This window comes from Suricata suricatta, chromosome 13 (assembly GCF_006229205.1).
Source record: "Suricata suricatta isolate VVHF042 chromosome 13, meerkat_22Aug2017_6uvM2_HiC, whole genome shotgun sequence".
In the NCBI taxonomy this organism is placed as follows: Eukaryota; Metazoa; Chordata; class Mammalia; order Carnivora; family Herpestidae; genus Suricata; species Suricata suricatta.
The window spans coordinates 16189099-16205714 of NC_043712.1; the positions used below are offsets into that span (position 1 = coordinate 16189099).

The 16616-nt window shown below is 42.6% G+C and overlaps 1 long non-coding RNA gene across 1 annotated transcript in view; it reads right to left on the bottom strand.

The window, feature by feature from the left end:
• LOC115277020 overlaps positions 1–16616 on the bottom strand; it is a 29653-nt gene that overhangs the window by 612 nt on the left and 12425 nt on the right. The gene's annotated exons all lie outside the window — the stretch shown is intronic.

Genomic DNA, 16616 nt, shown 5'->3' on the forward strand with positions numbered 1-16616 from the left:
TTTAAGATGTTACTGCATTGGTATCAGCAGTGGAATAAGTGAGCCATCCAGAAGGTGTGGGGCACCTGGGTAGCTCAGTCAGTTAAGCGGGTTAAGCGTCTAACTCATGATTTCAGCTCAGGTCATGATATGGTCATGAAATCCAGCCCTGCATTGAGCTCCACACCCAAATGAAGATTCTCTCTCTGCCTCCTCTCTGCCTTCTCTCTCTCTCTCTCTCTCTCTCTCTCTCTCTCTCTCTCTCTCTCTCCCCGTCCCTCTCTCTCTCAAAACAAAAAAGAAAAGAAAAGAAAAAAAGAGGGGGATGTGGTTTTGGCACATCCTTCTCCAAACGGTCACCCTCTACTTCTCACTCCCCTTTTGCTTCCAGTAAAGGCAATTTCCCCTAATCCCATAAATGCCTTGTAATCTTCCCAAAGCCTGGTTTTTCTTATATTGCCTTACTCTAGAGTGATCTCTCCACCCACCTCCCCTATGCACACCCAGATCTCATCCATCCTTCAAGGCGCAGCTCAAGAAGAGTTGACATTTTCTGAGTCCATGCTAAATCCTAGATACTAATTGGATGCTCTTTTTGCATTAACTCCCTGAATTCTCATGCCAACCCTAATTGGAGCACCATTACTATCCCCATTTTACAGATGAGGCAACTGAGACCCAGAGAGGTTAATGGACTTTCCTGAATCAAACAACCAATACAAGGCAGAGGTGGGATTTGAACCCTAGGATATGACCTCAGAATCTCATGCCCTTAATTTTTATGCTCAGCATCTTCTGTGATTGTCCCCCTGGAATGTTTTCCTTTCCTTGGAGCTTCCCATTAAGTGCACTTTTCCTAAGGCTGTTCACATTCTACCTTCCACTAAGGAAGTCCCTTTTCCTTTTCCTCTGCTAGATTGAGTGAGGATTGTATCCACATCAGTTTTACCTGTTTACTTAAAAAAAAAAAAAAGCATACAGTAGGATCTCAATAAATATAAGAGCATAGGGATGCCTGGGTGGCTCAGTCGGTTAAGCCTCCGACTTCAGCTCAGGTCAGATCTCACATTCGTGGGTTCGAACCCTGCGTCAGGCTCTGAGCTGACAGCTCGCTCAGAGCCTGGAGCTGCTTCCGGTTCTGTGTCTCCTTCTCTCTCTGCCCCTCCCCCTCTCATGCTCTGCCTCTCACTGTACCAAAAATAAATAAAACATTAAAAAAAATATAAGAGCATAGACATGGTGGATCAGAACCAGACCTCACAATTTTTCTGCAGAATTCTTGTGTTCATTTTAACATCCAAGAGGTCACTCTCAAACAATGGAAATCTAGAAAAATATTCTGTGGTTAAACAAAGGATCCCCCCACCCCAGTCGCTTCTCCTCTCTATGTAATATTTGGGCTGAAAATGTTGGTTTGCAAGAAGATTGATTAAATGTGTGTTAGGGACTTAAAACAAAACAAAACAAAACAAAGTAGGAGATTTGTCTCCACAGCAGGAAATGAGAAAGAGAGAGAGAGGGGAGGCTACTGTAAAGAAGCCAATTTGCTTTTTCAAACATGAAAGGAAAAACCTATATATATTTAATTTAACCAAAAAATTATCTCCAAACACCCAGAGAACCCCCTGCCTGTCCAAATTGACAAAACACATGAACATTCTCTGTGTGTTTTTGCGGGTTGTTAATTTGGTGCAGGCAGTGCAGGAGAGAAGCGTTATGAGCCCAGAAAGGCACATGCACTAGACAAGAGCAGAGGCATCAGACAATGGAGGACGCACGAGACTAGCAAAGACGGGGTGTCCAAAGATCCAGGGTTGCGAACGATTTCAGGGCATACACAGTATGACGGGGAGAGGGATTCGGATCTCCTAACTCTGTCAGCTCTTGACTAACATACCTTAGGCCTTCCTGAACTTGACCCTACCAGTCACCTGGGATGATTGTTAAAAATGAATCCCCAGCCTCTGTCCCAAGTCTCTAGAGTCAGAATTTCTCCCAGAGGCCCTCTGAAATCTTCAAATTCAACACACACCTGATGTTTTGTAGGGCCAGCGAAGGTAGGGAATCAGGGCCTTGGGCAGATTCCCTTTTCTGTGGCAGGCTGAGGTGCAGGGATTAGAATGTCCAGGTCCCCCAGGGTAGAAGGAAGCCAGATTAGAAACCAGGAGCCCAGCTGGTCACGTAAACTCTCTGGGCCTCACTGCCCCAGTCCGTGAAGTTTCTTTGCCAGTTTTAAACCCTTTCTGTCATGTCTGGGCTCATGCAGTGCTTTCTGAAGTTCAACTTTTGGTTTAGGAGGGGATGTTTACCAATGGCCGTCTCATCATGGCTACCTCACTACAAGGGCTGAAGCCTCCCCGAAACAATTCCTGGCACAAAACTATCAGCCCTGAGTCTGTAGGAAGGAGTCCTGTGGCAGCCAGTTTTCAACACGGCCTCAGAAGATTCTATCCACCAGCCATCCTGCTGCCATACTGGATATTCCATGATGGTAGGAAATCATTTTGCAGACAGAGCAAAGTGTGGCTTCTGAGGCTGGTCATAAATGACATTGTAGGCTCTACTTTGTTCTTGTGTATCATTGAGTAACTCTCTCTAGGGGAAGGGAGCCACCATATTGTGAGGAAGTGCAAAAGCTCTATGGAGAAATCCTCGTGGCTAGGAACTGAGGCTCTCGGCAACAATCACCTTCAGTGTTCCAATTGACCTACCTTGGAATCAAACCCTGCAGCCCCACTCAAACTTTAGATAAGAGCTGCCGAGGGCAAAGTCTTAACTGTAATCTTACAAGAGATCTTCAGCCAGACCTACCTTAGTAAACCTCTTCTGAAATTCTGATCCACAGAAACTGTGTGAGTTACTGTTATTTTAAGCTGTTGTGTTTTGAGTTAATTTGTTATGCAGTAGTAGATAACTATATCATCTCTCTCTCACCTGTGTTTGGTAATGGCTTAAAGGGGACCCAGGAATGGATGGTCCACATGGTCCACACGTAATAACAACTACGTGTGTCAAAGGAATACTAACCACTTTACTTGTGTAATTATTAAGAGACAGAGAGCATCATTCCCATTTTATCGATGAAGTTATAAGGTTCAGAGAAGTCAATTAATATGTCCAAGGCCTCTGACTTAATATGGTGAAATCAGAACTTGAAAGAAGGTCTGCTCCAAAAGGAATTCCTCTATTTATGTTGTAAGGATGAGTACTATTCCATTGTATGTATACACCTCATTTTCTTTATCCATTTATCTGTCAGTGGACATTTAATTTATTTCCACATGTTGGCTAGTGTGACAATGCTGCAGTGCGCGTGGGAGTAAAGATGTCTCTTTGAGATCCTGATTTCAACTATTTTGGATAAATACCCATAAGTGGGATGGCTGGATCATATGGTTGCTCTATTTTTAATTTTTTGAAGCCTTAAAAAGGAAGGAAATTCTGCAATGCACCGCAGCATGGATGAACCTTGAAGACATTACGCTAGGTGAGATATGCCAGACACAGAAGAAGTCCTGCGTGATTCTAATTACACGAGGTGTCTAAATAGTCAAACACACAGAAGCAGTGAACAGAAAGGTGGTGTCCAGGGGCAGGGGTAATGGGGGGCTGCTCTCCAAAAGGCGTGATGTTTCAGTTATATAAGATGAATGATTCTAGAGATCCCCTGTATCACCACGCCTGTAGTTAACAGTACTATATTGTACACTTCAAATGTGGTAAGAGGGTAGATCTCATGTTAAATATTCTTACAATTAAAAAAAAAAAAAAGAAAGAAAAGGAGAAAAAGAGTTCTCCCCTCTGGGTGTGCTTACTGTAGAGGATCTAGGAGTGATGTATCCATCCCAACCCCGCCCGTCTCTCTAAGCCTTAGTGTTCACATCCGTGTGGAGGGAGTGTAAGATGCTTCTTAACCTGCATGTAGTGGGAGAAATACAGGTTCAAGTACAGGCTCCCTGAGCCTCAGTCATCTCATTGGTAAAATGGACCCAATAACTACTTCACAAACAGTTGGAAGAGTTCAGTTTCACAAGGTACATGCCATTGTTTTGTAAACTCTAACAGCTAACGCCAAAGAAAATTATTCTTTGTATCATTACGATTAGGAGCTTCATTGATGCCAAGCTCGTAGGGATTCTTGGATTAAAAATGCCAATTATGACTGCCCACCCAGAGTCTGTGTAAAGGCCCTAAGCTTTAAAGTTAGTCGATGCATGCTTCTTTCCCAGAACACGAAAGAAACATCGAATAGCTATTTATTGTCTTCCAGCTATAATTGATTACGGGATAAGAGTTGTTTTGTCAATCTTCCACTGCAGTCCTTGAATAAAAGGTTAGTAAATAATAATGATAAAAAAAAAACCCCACAATGCACTCTCTCTTGAATCCTGCCCACGCAGCCTCTCTTAACTTGTATCTCTTTGAAAATGGTCTTTACTAATATCAACTTCTGGGGAAAAAAATGTTTCTTATGTTGAATCATCAGTAGTAGAGAAAAAAGCAAATTAAAACAATTGCCTTGTCTCCCTACCCTTGGGACCCACCCCAGTGTGGATGACAGAGTTGGGGACACAGAGGGGAGAAGAAAGGGACATGAGGGAAAAACCCTTGCTCAGAATTTCCAAGCCAGAGGGACATGATTTCTTTAAAATTACAAAACACAAATCAATTTCATTCAAACTCAACGAGCAGAAAGGAATGGGGAATTTGACTGGCAATGTTTAGAAATAAACGATTTCTGGAAATTGATTGTAACTTAAAAATTGAGAGGTTCTGCCTTTTTAAAATAAAAAAGAACTACAGTTTCCCAGCATGCAAACACCCCGCCTCATCAGCTCTGCCCACTCCCATCTGCTGGGTGTTCTCCTGCTCTTCCCCTTCTGGAGCTGGGGCGCAGCCCTTCTCCTGGACCTGGGGAAGGGGCACTGAGCTCTTCCTGTCCTCCAACGTTGTTCCCCCCTCCCGGCAGCTGGCACTCTGGCCTGCCTTTCTCTTCTCTGGAGGACAGCAGCCTCCGACCCAGATCCTCCCTCCTCCCACCAAGTTTCTGTTTGAGACTAACAGCAAATAGGGTGGAAAAGAAGGATGATCAAAGGTGAAAGGTGGGGAGTGTGGCTATTATGACCAAGAAAGGGCAGTGGGGCGCCTGGGTGGCTCACTTGGTTAGGCATCCAAACTTGGCTCAGGTTATGTGGTCTCATGGTTCCTGAGTTTGAGCCCCATGTTGGGCTCTGTGCTGACAACTCAGAGCCTGGACCCTGCATCAGATTTTGTGTCTCCCTCTCTCTCTGCTCCTACCCTGCTCATGTTCTATCTCACAAAAATAAACATTAAAATGTTTTTTTTAAATACTAAGAAAGGGCAGGAGAGAGAATATGTGGGGGAGGGGTGGAAATTAAGAGGTCAGAGAAGTACAGGGGTTTAAAAAATTCTGATTTGAAACTCACTCTTTGCCAGAGTCTCCAATCAAATCATTTCCCTAACCCTAGGGATCTCTGGGAATTCATATTTATTCCAGAGTCTTAGGGACTCTGGTGACACATATTTATTTCATTTTCCACCATTCCCTCTCATTTTCCTTGCCTGGCGTGACAACAGGCTACCATAGCCACAGTCCCCACAGAGACTATAGTTCAGGAAACTGGGGGATGGGGCATTACAAGTCTTCTTATTTTTAAAAAAAAATGGATATGACTCAAAAGGGGCATCATTCTTTATGATCTACACCTCAGAACACATCTAATTATCTCTAGAGATAATGAACAGATCAGAGATTTAGAAGGAAAATACCTGTCTTCCCTGCTTCAAAGGCTACTACCTTCCCCCAGAATCCCGTCCCAGTAGCTCTGGCTTCTGCTCTGGGGCGCCCTTCTTTTCTGCCATTTTTTGCAAACATACCCTTCAAAAGGACTCCAGAGGTTGCTCAACCCTTTTGTGGCCCTGCACTGCCATCGTGTGGTCAAAGCTAGAACTTCAGCCACTTAAACCTAGAAAACCAATGGAGGCTTTTTGTAGGAATAGGCGACAGGGTCGAAGATCAGGGCTGACCTCCAGAAGATCCTAAGTGGGGTACCTTCCTGTTTCTGTAAGGAGCGCGGGCATATTCTGCAAAGGACATTGGACGACTTCCACACGTCCTTCCATCTGCTAGTCCCTTTCCATGGAATGCATTTCCGCCCAAGCTGCTCTAAGTACTCTACTATGCTGTAAGAAACTTGCCCATATGTCCAAGCACAGTTAACAACTCCAATCTTCACACATTTATTGTATTTGTGGCATTTACCTAAACTCTAAACTGTGTGGAAATAAATGTGCGTGTGTCTCTCTTCCCTACCACGAAGTGGACTGACAGTTGGCAGTGACCGTGGATTTTTCACACTTTGCCAATAGTAGGAAGTCCTTGAATGCATACTGAAAGAAGGAGAAAATACTGCAAATGAATGACTTACTAATTCCTTAGCTACCCACCTTTACTTACCTGATGACCCCTTCCTTATTCTTCCCGGTGCAGTGGTGAGTATTGCCAGGCATATATCTAAGAACTTCTGGGCTGGGAATCTGAACTAGACTTTGCCTATAGAAGCTATGTGTCCTTGGGCATGTCCCCTTCCCTCTCTCTGCCTTACTTTCCCCAACTGCATAGAGAAGATTAAATCAACCTAATCATTAAGCTTCCTTTCAGACAGGTGACAGGGTAGAGTTAAACAAACCTATAGCATAACCAGTAGAACTATGAAGGTACAAAGAGAAAAGATGCACCATAGTCTTAATCTTTCCCCATTGACCCCAAGGCACAGGGTTTGGTTACACCGATTAGGCACTCAGTAAACATCCAGAAGAAAATATTTGATGGAGGCAAAACAAATTGCAATAAACAAAAACAATATGGTGACACAGCCACGGTGCATGGACAACATCATGCAACACTGCGTGATACGCATGATCACATTTGGATTTTCTGTCTCCTGACACAAACACGCTGCAAAAAATATGTGTCAAGAGCTGGTGACATTAAGTGGTCTCTTCAGAGAACACTTCTTAGAGGGCAAGTTACATTACTCCCTAAAAGAATCAGGGGAGGAGGGTGGTGTTTGAGATGTGGAGAAGACAGCTCAGGAAAACACTGCAAGGCAGACATGAACAGTGAACACCCAGTGGCAACATGAACATGGACTCTCAGCCTGACTTCAGAAGCCTCTCTCAACCTGCAATCCAAATGCGTATCGCCTAAAAAAAAAAATCACCCTGCTTCTGTGACCAGAAACCCAAGCAGAATTCTGTGGTTGGTCACATTCTATTTCATACATTGTTGGACATAGTCCAGCCCAACCTCTCACTTTCACAGATGCACAGAAAGCAGGGAATGTTCAGGGAGACTGCTTCCTGTGCCTAGCACTGGCCCAGAACCATCCTATGTGCTTAGAAAGTTGTTCGGCACGATGGCCTGTTGGCACTCTTCCTCCTACAAATATTATCAGACACCATAGTATGAGCCAGGAACAAGGCTAGGCAGAAAACTGCTCCCAGTGCAACCACTTGAGGAATCATTACTCTGGAAACCACTTGAGGAATCATTACTCTGGAAACACAGGAGCTTGGATACTCATGGTCTCGAGTGAAATAGTCACTATGAGGCCCTTGGAGTTCGTCAATGAAAGGCTCGAAGCCTTGATACTAATTGCTGGCTTATGCATCCCTTCTGTGTATGTTTTCATGATGAATACAGTTATGATTATTTAATTTGTAATGGACCAGAAGGAGCTGATTTTACCATGGCTGATAGCCAGTAGCTAAGGATGTTGAGGCAAGAATATTTCAAAATGTCTCTCAAAATAAAGAGAGTAGCCAGGAATTTTCCTTTCCTCTTACCAATATGGTATGTGCCTCTTTTCCTATTGAAATGGGATAAATAACCTGACCTTGTCACCCTGCTGCCTTTGGAGTTCTAAGCTACAGTGCCGAGGCTGTGGCGGGAATCATGGGAGCATAGAGTGCACAAGGATGTTGGAGATGGACTTGTCTGGGGAGGACAAATACATAGCACTCGGCACCCACCCGTGGCAGCCCCTGCTAATCCATCTAGCCATTTATGTCTTAAAGCATCTCCTCAGCACTGCTCCTGATTAACCAGAGCTGGCACTTAAGACAGATCTATTTTCTAACCTTTGATCCAGAGATCTTAGGAGGATGACTTCTCAGAGTAGCAGTTAAGATCAGAATTTTCTGATATCCAAAATATTTCTCCACTCTCCCTTTGAATTGTAAGTTTCCTAAGGATAAACATTATTTCCTCTTTTGCCTTGGGATTTTTAAAAATGATTCAGTCGATACATGAATTGTGTTTCTATTTAGCATCAATCCAGCAGCTATGGGGTCCAGACTAGAAGGCCATACTCAGAAAGACTCCAGTCTGAAAAACCCAATTCGCTGTGCCTTGATGCCTCTTCTTAAGTGGTTGTCACTGCTGAAAATGTCTCCCTTATTCCCTGAAGCTCTGCTGAGAAGCCAAATTATCCACCCGAATGCCAGGTCTGTTTTTGCCTAGAACCATCTTTATCTTCAAGGGACATCAACTCCCCACCTCTTCTATTCTTCTAACATTTTGCTATGCATCTAATGCAGACCTCAGTTACTTGGGTCTCTGCCTATCACCTCCACCAGACTGTGAGCACAGAGCTCTAAAGCATGTTTTACTCATATGTTGAATAGAGGGTGCCTAGGACAGGCAGGCTCCCAACAAATTTTAGTTAGACTAAACCAAGTATCTAGAATCGTGAACATTAAATGTAGAACTGTAAAACTTAAAACTATGATGGACTTTACAGATCATGTGATCCAGGATGGGAAATGAGTTTTATTTAAACCTAATCCCACTGGTTTGTCAATGACTACCAGGTGCACCATGTTAGCACAACTCGGGGAAGTCCAAGGTCAATAGGAACCAGTGTTGAGTTAGGGTTGTGCAATCTGGCAGGAGCAGGAAAGGAGCAAGTACAAATATATGTAACTACTGTCTTTAGAGGTCAAGTTCACCCCCTGTTAGTCAATTTTAAAGTCTGCGGAATGTAGGGGATGATCTGGGATTTGGGCTGGAGTACTGAGTGGGAGTGCTTTACTATGAAGTGCTTATATAATTTTATTTAAATATTACTCTCCTGGAGTTTTAGTTTTGTTGTGTATGAGGTGAGCATGGGGGTTCTCCCTCTCCGTACCTCGCCAGACTCTTGTGATGGTTGAGGATATGGTCATGAAAGCATTTTACAAATCATAAAACCACATAAAAATCTGTGATAATCCCATAGAGCTCGGACCTCACTGACCATTCAGTAAGTGGGAATAGAGAATCCAACCCTAAAAAAAGTAATAAAAGATTGGCTATTACTGAAAGAAGGTCGGGCACTTTGATATTCACGCATGCCCCTGGTCTGAGATGACTACTCATCTACCGGGAGAGACATGGCCATATTTGGCCATCATATACCCAACAACCTGGACACTTGTCAGGAGCAGAGACCCTTCAGGCCAGGAAATAATTGTCTTGTCACTGGTCTTACTCGCTGGTAAATAATTATGTCCCTGGCTCTTAAGCTATGGCATTTGGACCAGATGAAAGTTTCTTCATTCCCTCTCTTCCTCTACTTTCTATTGCAGTGTCCTAGCTCATGGTCTCCTATGTCTCTTTTGAGCTATGGATATAGTCTGCCAAATGGGCTCCCGTTCTCCACTATGATATCCATGAATCTAGCCTCCACAGAGCCAGCTGTGTGGTCCTTCAAGAATACAATAGGGAGCCTGTTATTCTTGAGTCCAAAAATCTTCAGGAGCAACCCAATGCTTTCAAATACAGTCCAGAATCCTTAGAGTACCAAATAGGCCTGTTACAAACTCACCTCAGCTTATTTTTCCAGAATCCCCTCCAGCCATTCTTCCGATCATTGAATCCTCTAGAAAGAGCATTCAAATCACTTTTTTTCTTAATTTTCTAAATTTCCATATCTCTGGATCTTTGTTAACATTGTCATTTCTGTCTGAAAGTTCCATCCCTCCCCATCTAATTAGAAAAATCCTATTCATTATGTAGGACGAAGTGGGGGCGTCATGTCTATAGGACTCTGTTATTCATCCCCAGGCAGAATGAATCATGCCTACCTCTGTGCCATTCACATCACATCATTTGTGTACATTCTGTGCCAATATTTCACTGAACTTTACACTCCTTTGCACGGTCCAATTATCAGTAAATATGCATGATTGTGCACCCCATATTTTGTATTCTAGAAAATGCATTCAACATGTTTTGAATCTTGCCCCTGAAGCATGGTCATCTGCTCAGATGATTCTCTTTCCTGTAAGTCCTTGACTTTGTAAGGTGAGAGACTTCCACCCTAGCTATCTTGTCAATGTCTACACCCTAGCCTATGTGCTTATAAATCAGCTTATGCTGATGCCTCTCCTGTGCAAAACTTTTTAAACTTAGAATAAGGCCCAAACTGCCCACCAGAGCATGAAGCACTAGGCCCTGCACAAGACTTCCATCTCATCCATGGGTCACCCTTACCTTCACACGCTGAGTTTCACTTTAGTCCCCAGAGTCAACCTCTTCCCCTCTCAGGCCTTTGCTCCTCTCCCTTCCTGGAAAGCTGTGTGCCCAAAATTCCACAGAACCCAACAGACGTTGATCCAGCTCTGAATGCTAGGCTGGATATGAAATAAAAAGTTAATAAAAATCGAATTCACCCTGGCTCTGGAGAGATGGACAGACAAGGAGAGAATATTTTTTTAATGATAGAGATTGACTGGAAAGGGAGATTACTTATGAGTTTTTGGCTCTACTCACCCAACTCTGAGCTGGGGATTTAGCTTCAATTCTCCTTTCAGACACTGTGTCCTTGGGAAGGTGACAGCTGACCGCCATGTCTCAACCAGTTCCATTTCCATTCACTTTCCATCTCTTTTATTTTCTGCAGTTCACTTAGCATGCTCTGAAATTATCCTATTTATCTGTTCAATGTTTACACTAATCTCCTTGCCCTGCAATTCAAGCACCGTGAGGGATGACATCGTCTTTGTTTTGTTGGTTATTGTGTTCCCATGGACAAGAAGAGGGCACCTAGTCAATATGCATTTGTTAATGAGGAAATGACTTTGTCTGGCTACTTGGTCAGTATCTCCTGAATGAATTAGTTCATTATCACTTTTTAGGTGGCAGCCACTAACGTTTTAAATTTTAAATTCAAGTTGTTTCCAGTAATCTAGGGATAAATTATTCAAGTTGTAGAATATTCAGAAAGGTTCCTGATGCCTCTGTTGGCCTTATCTCTGTTAAGTTGGCCTTTTAAGCAGAGAATGAAAACAGAGCAGGTAACTCAATCCAATCACAGTAGTATCTTCTTAGCAGTTATGGACAATAAATAAATAAACTGAGTCTCTGGTTGATGCCAGGGTTGAACCTGCAGCCAGAAGTGAAGCTTTTATAGGTTCCAAAGACTTTATTTTGTTTCCCTTTTCTTTTCTGTTTTCACCTATTTTTTCCTACCTTTCTACCACCCACCCACATATAAGTCCAGAGAGAATTAATCTCTCTAAATTTCTCATGAGCCAAACTCATTTTCAAGGATGGTAGGAGCAGGGGAGAATCAGGGCACTGGGTGGGTGCAGGTGAAAAAAAAATCAGTCATTTAAGAGTACACAAATTAACCATCTGGCATATAACCAGACTTCCTGCCATCTAAGATTTCTCTAGCCCCAATTCTGGATGCAGGGAGAAGACACAAATGGATTATTTTTTCTTCAAAAGCAGAGAATAGGGAAACCCAGAGAGATTAAGTCACTTGCCCAAGGTCACCTCACAGTCCAGGTGGCCATGTCCAGCTGTGAGGCCTGAAAATATCCCTTCAATCAGCAGGTGTCCCTAAGGCTTTCCTGGCACTTGGCTACTTGCCTGTAATTTTCCTGGCTCTGAATGGAAGGAGAATTATGGAAGAAAAACAAAGTTAATAAAAATCAAACTCACCCTGACCCCGAAGGTATAGACAGACCAAAGGAGACTGTTTATTAGCTCATGAGAAGGTACAGGAAGAAGAACATTTATTAGTTATTGGTTTACACTTACCCAGGTCTTTCTCAGAGCTGCCCAAGGCTCTTTCTGACTTAATTTTTAAATTCTGAATTCTCACATGGACGTTTGTGAGCCTAGCAGTATTCAAAAGGCACAAGAAAATAGTGGTACAAAATTGTGAAAAGTTCTATTGTGTATGTTGGACATGTTACTTAGAAGTAGAAGCCAAACGCACTCTTCCATCAGAGATTGAAGGGAGCATCTTGGTGCATGCCAGGTCAATTAGAGACATCCTAGCTCCAGTCATCGTGGCCACTGTGATTGGTTCAGGGATAAGCACGTGACCCAAGCCAAGCTAATGAGAGCACTCCCTGGGACTTTTTCAGAATTATCTGCAAAGATGCTTTCTCTTCTCTGGGATTTCAAGCTGTAAATACCATGCAGTATTGGAGCTCTAAGGTCAATATCCCAAGGTCCACAAAAGCTCACTGTAGGACATGGAGATGAGCTTCTACCAGGCTGAAGAAATAAGATTGGGAGGATTTGGGATTCTGAAGGAATAATAAGTGATTTTCCTATAAATCCAGAGACCTTTCACCACCCTTCACACACACACACACACACACACACACACACACACACACACTCCCAGCGGTGTCCATATTCCTTGTCTGGCAGACATGACCTGCTCTATTCTCCTTGGGACATGACTTTGATGGCAGCTCCCACACTTCTCTCCATATATCCTCTCTGGTTGGTTCCCTTCTCCTTGTGTTGGTTTCTCCAAACTCTACTCCAAGGCTTTCCCATCCTCACATTGTTCCTCCTATATTCTCCCTACATATCACTGTTCCTGATCTCCTACAACCTCCTACCTCTGCTTCTCACTCCCCCAGGGGAGATGGTACTGGTCCTGTTTCTTAGAACCTTCCATTGTTTTTCACTGTCTTTCCCACAGTGTCAGGATGGAACATGGGGGTGGAGAAAGGCACCAAGCACAGCCTAGAGGGGCCAGGTAAAGCTTCCAGAAGGAACTGACTTATAAGCTGAGCCCTGACACATAAGTGAGAATTTCCCTGCTCACAGACAAGAGGAGTAGAAGAGTTTTCTGAGGAAGGCAGTGGAATATCCCGAGGCCTCAGGCTACAGCTTGAAGTACTCTCTGCATAGAGATTGGTAGGATCAAAGTAAGTGGAAGCTGATTCTGGGGCAGATTCTGAAGGTCATGGCAGAGTGGTTGGTTTTATCTTAAGGAAAAGAGGGAGACACTGAAGATTTAAACAGATCCCCTCCATCCAAGGCCCATCTCAGTCTCCTTTCCTGTCAGTGCCTGTTAATTCACTTCAGTCTTTGCATGATCTCTTACACCTGCCACTCTCTCTGGTCCTCTCAATCTGGCTTTGTGTCTCCCAAGTGTTATGAATTCTGGTCTTGACTTTTGATCAATCACCACCTTTGGAATTTTTGGAGCCTGACAATCTGTCACAGGGTTTGGCCAAACCTCTTAGGACTAGTCACATGTTGTTCTCATACCTTATCAGGGACTCTTTTGGCTCCTGTTAAGGTCTGTCACACTTCTGGGTATCTTTTTTTCCACTATGGTGTCACTACCCTCCATTTTGGACTATAACCCTTTCTTTGGGGAATGTCTATTTCTGTTCTCAGTGTCTGGTTGGTGAGAGAATGCATTAGAGCTGATTCTCTCCCTCTGTCCTAAAGATGAAGCTTCATGGAATTAGATTCATTCATATATTCTCAGGCCAAATCCCCAGAGGTTGAGTGATGTTGGGAGCCCATGATAGGACTTCATCATTCATTGGGTTAGACAGATGCCAATCATAATATCTTGGCTAATGACCTATAAAGAAACGAGGAGTCTGGATTCCTAGGACAGAGCCTAGAAGCTTATTGGGTAGGTGAGTTAGCAGGGGTGTTTTTCTCCAGGACATTGGCAAGAGATGATGTGAGGAGATTATTTTGCCATGGATCAAGAAGCAACACTTCACCTGGGAAACTGAGACCCAAAGGAGCTTCAGTGGTGGCGGCATTTAATGCTATTTCCTGGACACAAATCCAACATTAAGAGCATGGAACAGAGAGATAATCTTCAAATCCTGTTCTAGGATCTGGATGGCATAAGAGAGCTATAGAAGGGAAGGTGGGAGAGACATGCAAACATTCAATCAGTTGATCATTGATTTAAGGTTATTTTAGAAAGACAGTAGAGACTAAAGACACAGTCCTAATGCTCATGGGGACACATCTGGAAGGAGATCTCAACCTGCAGGGTGACATAGAGACTGAAATACTGTCCTAGGCAGCCAAATGTGTTTATTACAATGGACAGCCATTGACAAATTTAAACAAAGATCCCTCTAGCAGCATTGTAAGAAATTGATAGCAGAAGTCAAGAAGAGAGGCATAGGGATGATTTAGAAGCCTGTGCCCAGGAGGGAGGCTACAGATGAATGCCCTAAGGGAAGAGGGTGGGTCGTGCTCAGCTGCCTGCTACCCAGTTTCTGCAGTAGTTCTGTCCTATGTTTGTCCAGTTGTGAGAGAATAATTCTAGACCATCTTATTTCTTCATAGGGATGGAAACACCCCTAGTAAAAGTAACTACTTATAATAATGTTAAATAATATAATATAATATATAAAATAATAATTAATATTAACTATATTTATGACCTGTATTTATTACATTATTTTATCCTCACAATGACATGTAAGATATGCACTTTTATCTTCCCCATTTTATTTTATTTTTTTATTTTTTAATGTTTATTTATTTTTCAGAGAGAGAGCGACAGAGCATGAGCAGGGGAGGGGCAGAGAGAGGGAGACACAGAATCTGAAGGAGGCTCCAGGCTTTGAGCTGTCAGCCCAGAGCCAGATGTGAGGCTCAAACTCACGAGCGGTGAGATCATGACCTGAGCTGAAGTCAGACACTCAACTGACTGAGGCACCCAGGTGCCCCTATTTTTCCCATTTTAAGGATGAGGACATTAAGGCAGAGTGGGTTTCATATTTATAACCTGTATTTGTTACATTATTTTATCCTCACAATGACATGTAAGATATATACTTTTATTTCCCCCATTTTAAGGATGAGGAAACTTAGGCATAGAGAACACTAAATATTTCTCTTTACTGTGCAAAATAATCTCCACAGAGAAAGAGCTTCTGTTTTTTTAATTATTATTTTTTGTGAAAATGTTAAAGAATAGTACATACTATCTGATCACATTTTTTCTCTTAGTATTAAAAATACATTTCCTATAAAAGAATTTTATATATTTTCCTCACTATAAAAACCGCCTAGCAACCTGATGGAAATACATATATCCATTTTCTCCTCATGGAGAATTTGATTCATTAAGTCTAGGGTCAGCCCTGTGCTTTCATAAATCACCCCAGGAGATTCCGATGATCAGACAAGTTTGTCAAATATTCTATATACAATGCTTTTTATTGGCTGTGTAAGATTTAATTATGTAGATATTTCACAATTTAATTTACAGTTCTCTCTGCTTGTAGACTGTGGGTTTTAATGATATTTTAATACTGAAATAACATTGTGATGATCAGACGACTGTACATCTCTGATTAATTTCCTTAGAAAACCTTGGCATTGTAACTAACTCCTCTCTCCAGCTCTGTGATAGAGTTCCCTATGCATGGAGTGCTTCCCTACTGCAAATAGTTCTAGGAATGTGGTCCTTTAGAGATGGAATATAGGCTACAGATTGGAGGAAAGAAGGCACATGAAGCGTACATGTATACATTTAATTGTTTGACTTTTTTCTTAATACTTGTCAATTTACATACATTAGACACCCATCAGCATTTTACTAGGTGCTTTGTATTGATCTTATTTGACCACTTCTGCAACTTCACAAAAGAATATCACCCTCTTACAGACAAGTAAGATTGAGTTTTAAAATGTTCCAATATTTGGACCCAGATACTGTTCATTCCTAGGCCATTTCTGTTTTTCAACACACTATAAATGGCTTCAATTCAGCTATCATCAAATCAAAAAAAAAAATTTCCACACCTTCCGTAAAATCCCTACAAAATATGTAACTTTAAAAAGTCGAGGAGCGATCAGGAAGCTTATGTTTCTGGAAAATGAGAGGGCAAGTCCTTATTAGCTGAGTCTGGGATAGAGATAAGGAATCCCTTTGATTCCATTTGGCAGAAACCAACTTTGGGTCTAGAGAAGAAAGACAAGGGTGATCTACTGAACGGGGCTTCAGCGTGATTTCAGCTGCAGGCAGAAAACGAGGACGTTGAGGCTGACAGGCAGACAAGAGGTGAACAGGTGGCTGGGGAACTGTACCAATTTAATCTTAATTGTGGCAGGAAAGTAAGTCAGCTTATCTACGCTCCTATTCTGCAAATTTCAATGGACTAGTTGCAAAACATTAGGGAGAGGGCAGACCTTGCACCACCTCGATGTATATTTGAATCTCTGCTGAGTATCTGAGTGAACTTGTACTGATCCTGCCATCTCTCTGAGCCTCGGCTCCTTCATTTGTAAAGCGCAAGACAGAATCTAATCAGAGAATGACAGTGGT